This window comes from Labrus bergylta, chromosome 14 (assembly GCF_963930695.1).
Source record: "Labrus bergylta chromosome 14, fLabBer1.1, whole genome shotgun sequence".
Taxonomy (NCBI): Eukaryota; Metazoa; Chordata; class Actinopteri; order Labriformes; family Labridae; genus Labrus; species Labrus bergylta.
Window position 1 is genome coordinate 20,270,815 of NC_089208.1, and position 4,722 is coordinate 20,275,536.

Consider the following 4,722-nt stretch of genomic DNA (forward strand, 5'->3'; position numbering starts at 1 on the left):
TCATCTCAGTATGCCCGTGTGCAAAAATAAAACAGACTATTTAAATAGACTATTTAAGCCCCACACTCAGGGATGGTTTGGTCCTCCATGCTGCTCTTTTGGTTCATGGTTCAGTCAGGAGCATGGACCCATCGGGTATACCTGTACCTAGTGTATCATAAGTTCAAGTTCTCGTATTGAGCTATATGTACTGACTCGTATTGTGGTTTTCATCTAAGGATTCCATGTTCTTGTCCAACTTCATGAAGCATTTTCTTATTAAAGAGCCCTTGAAAGACCATTTTTATCACTGTGTTTATTGATACTCTCTATTGACTCCCTTTACTTATAATTTATTTCATATTTTGAGCCATAACTGTTAACGTTGTTGGTTATGAGTTCTTTTTAGATGTTAAGTTAAATTGTGTTTCAAGTGTGTGAAACACGTCATAAAAAAAAAAGCTTAAAGTCCCCCTGAGCAAGGTCACTTGTAAATTGTGCTGATCCTCTGTAATTTTCTCTCTGATGAGCATGCCCTCAGACGTCCCTACAGCATGCTGGTTATCAATAATGTATTCAAATACTAGAAAGTGAAGGTGCGGGAAGTGTGCCAGATGTGACTTTTATTTTGCTTGTGAATTTTTATCATGTAGGATGATCTAACAGCAAGCACTTTAATTAACCATCATGAAAACGTTACATGTATTTTATTATGGGAGCCATAGTGTAATGTAAATGTGGCAAGTTGTCCATCTAAAAGAAAACTGTATGAATTTACGTAAATCATAATCCCAGTGATTATTTAAATGTATTCTTAAGAAATCAAATGTCCTGTGTACCTTTGAGTTGGTGATGGTTTGTAACAGTATAACCATTATCAAAAATATACCTTATCTAAACAAAAGTATTGTACGTCATTTTCTGAAGTAATACGATTTCTTTTTCAAAAAATGTGTAGCAGATTTACTGTATAACACTGAAGTGTTGTAATTTTAACTTTTAACTTTTAACTTTTACGTCCTTCCATCACAAAATTTTTAAAAAAATCACTACACCATTGTAGAGTACACCGTTTCTGTAAGTCACACTTTAATTTTTAGATTATCTTAATAAATGTTTTGGGGCCTTAGAGCACAAATAAGACCTGTTGTTTGCTTGTCTTCTTCAGCACATGAAAATATGTGAGTCTTAATGTTATTATCACAAATCAAAGAATACCTGCTGCATAGTCTCTTTGTACACTGAAGATCAGGGAAAAGGCTTTTTCTTCCAATACATCCTGCAACAACAAAACAGTGTTGGTTAGATCACACATTGGAAAACATAAAGACACCTTAACAAGTCCCAGTGAAGCGGAAGCGCAGTGGCAACCTCCTGTCAAGTTTCTGTTCAAATTATTAAATTAATTCTGCTGTTAGCTCTGTACATTGAAGTTAAACATCTCATTATCATTATCCCTCTAACTGTTGTTGTTAGTTAAAGCAAGACTGAAGAAGTCAATTTATTTGACATTCTTTCTGTCTTCATTGGTTTCTTTTATTTCTTTTATAAGTGATTTTGTCTAGAGTCAAGCACTTTGACATGCTTTGTTGCTGAAATGTGAAATATAAATAACCTACCTTGCCAGTGTTTTAGCTTCACCGGAGTGAAGCATCCTGGGAATATGCAGTATCACTTTGAACTACAATATCAGTCATCAGTTTTGTAGAATCACTTCTACTTAAAAAAAAAGTTTGAAACGTGTACTATTCACAATCATTATCTCTAAAAATTAAATTTAACACGGTTACATCATAACTATATAAAGTATGTTTTAGCTGTTCTAAGTAAACTGCAGGACATATTGAGCGAAAAATACATTGGAAAATGTTTTCATCAACTCTGCATTACAAAATATTAAATGTATTATATCGAAATGCTAAAAAAAATCATTGTAAATTATATTTTAAATTTCCAAAAAATCGAATCATATTATGTTTATAAAAATGTTAATGCATACAATCTAGGTTTTACCCATGCAGTTTGTACAATAATAATAATTGTATTATGTTATTGTAAAATCTAACTTTTTTTTCCTTGAAAAGTTGCATCATAAAAAAGCAACTTTTTAGACAAAAAGAGTTCTCCCTTGCCCCACAGGCAGACATTTAAGGGAAAGCAATACACACAAAAAAAACAAGCCAACCATAGACAGTATCGATCAGAAAATCAAGTAGCACGCCAGAAAAGAGAAGGCCCTACGATGAAAGAATGTCTTAGCAAGGGTCTATTGCCATCAGCATATAATGATAATGGGTTTTGTTACTATACAATATCTTACCCAGTGTGAACAAATAGGGGACCCAGAATCTAACCCTGTGGAACCCCACAGGCAAATGAATGCTTAAAAAAAGTGTATTGTAATAGAGAAAGATATTTGTGTAAGGTAAGAAATAAAGCAGTCCATTTCTACATTGCAGATTCCAACAAGTGATTTCAGGCAGTTGATTCAAATCCTGTGGTTGACTGTGTCAAAACCGAGCTAAGATCAAGAATGATTAAAACAGAGAAAAAAGCCTGTGTCTGCAGCAAGAAGCAGGTCATTAGAGACTGATATCAGATCAGTTCTGTAAAAATATATATAAGAGGCCAGTTGTGCAGAAACTATTTTCTCTGAAATTACTTATTTTTTGTAGTTTCAAACATTATATCTAAACTTCCTCTTTCAATGTGTTATGGTCAGTTAAGGTAGTTAAATGCTTTAACAGTAAATCAAGGGTCACAGCTCTCTGTCTGGCTACTCACGTGCACTGCTTGTGTTTTTCTATTTCCTCACTTTTTGAAAGCTGCATTGCTCCCTTCTCAACACTTACACCGCATCAGTTCCTGCTATCTCTCTGTTGAAGGAAGAAGGTGGCGAGCAGGCTGAGTGGGGGCCAGTCTGCGCAGGGGCATTTGGGTGGGGGGAAGGGCATGTCTGCTGGCAGTGAGGGTGAGTAGATCAGTGCTGCTCAGTGTCTGTGAGGCGGTGATAAGATTCCAGGATTTTCCCAGTGTGACAGGCCTGCTCACCAGGCCGTACATCCCTCTGCAGTAAGACAACCACAACCATGCACCTGACCCCCCTCCTCCAACCTCCCTGGGCTGCTACACCTCAGCAGGCAGGAGCCCCAGACACCTGCAACCCCACCCCAAAAGAGACACCACAACCGCTTAAACTCTAAATCTTGATTTGACAATATTTTCTGTCTCAGGTGTAAATTTTAAATAAAACAGACATAGATGTAGGCATAGTTTTTCCACAACACAGCAGTCGTGCGCTCTCTCTCTTTCTTTATCTCCCCCTTTGCCTCCCCACTCCCCCTCCTCTCTCCCCCTCTCCCTTGGATGGCAGGTCAGGCAGTGAGCTGTGCGGGCTCAGAGGAGGTAAGGACGCCGCGGTGCACATTAATAATGAAAGGCCTCAGCCACCACCAGCCTCCCCCAGACACATACACACTCACAACTACCCCCCACCCCCCATCTCCATGGCAATGGCACAAGCCCAGCAGTGTCACCGGTGTGTGTGTGTGTGTGTGGGGGGGGGTTACAGCTACACTCTCCAAGCTGATCACGAGCTCGTACACAAGCCAACTATACTGGGCCTTCCTCTCGCTAATTAGAAACACTCAGCTCTACGGCCGCAGCAGAAATCAGCTTCTATGTCCCCACCTGGATATGAAAGAGTGACTGCGGAGCTGTGAAAAAAAACCCGCAGAGAATCATCACTTAGCAGGAAATGGAAATTCAGTCCAGTGTCACAGACCTGAGGCATTAGAATCAGTAATTACACCAAGACCCGTGTGAGATTGTCCACATTTTCCTTTTTTTTTTTTTAAATTAGCACAGCGTTCACCGTATTCACATCTTTATCATAACTTTCCTTTTACTACATGGATGAAAAACACAGGATTCGAGGAGCTATTGTGATAGCTGGTGACACATTTGGGTGGATATTTACATTTGAAAAACATGTTTAATTCTATAAATCGTGCCTATCGAACAGCTGTTGATTACAAGCAGTTAGGAATAAACGTATGCAACCTACTGCTTTACTAACATACTGTATACTGTTGATTTCAAGAGGAATTTCGCAACTCAAAATTGTTGCATAGGATGTCTATCCATTTATTTATTGTTGTTTTATGTACTAAGATATCAATCAATAAATCACACCCAAACCTAACGATATGTAGCTTTAGACAGACTCCTTCAGGATAAGTTCAACAGCTCTGTAGGACAGAGATGATTGAAATTATTTTATGCTCCCGTTTTTCTGACTGGAGTAGAGTGAATGACAAATATTTTAGAGAAGTGACAATCTTTGACAAGGAATGACATTTAAGTAGATTTTCAAGAGGTTTCATGCATTTTGAAACTCAATGCAACAGAAATAGATTATTCAAACAAGTTTGAATTTTTTTGGTTACACGTTAGCATAGTAAGGCTCCCTCAGTCACCCCCCTGTAGGGAAATATTAAATCAGTGAGAGAAATATCACAGTCAATCCAAGGACATTATGGAGATCCATACCACCATCTAATTCGCTTTTAATGACTTCTGCTCTAGTCCGAATCTTTTAAAGTTTCCCTACACCACCCAATTATGAAAGAAAAAGGAACATTTCTCAGTTGATGGAAATTTTATACTAAATGTTTTGCTTGTCAAACCAGCTGTTTTTACAAAAAAGAAACATGCAAATAGACGAGTAGACAAACATCAGAA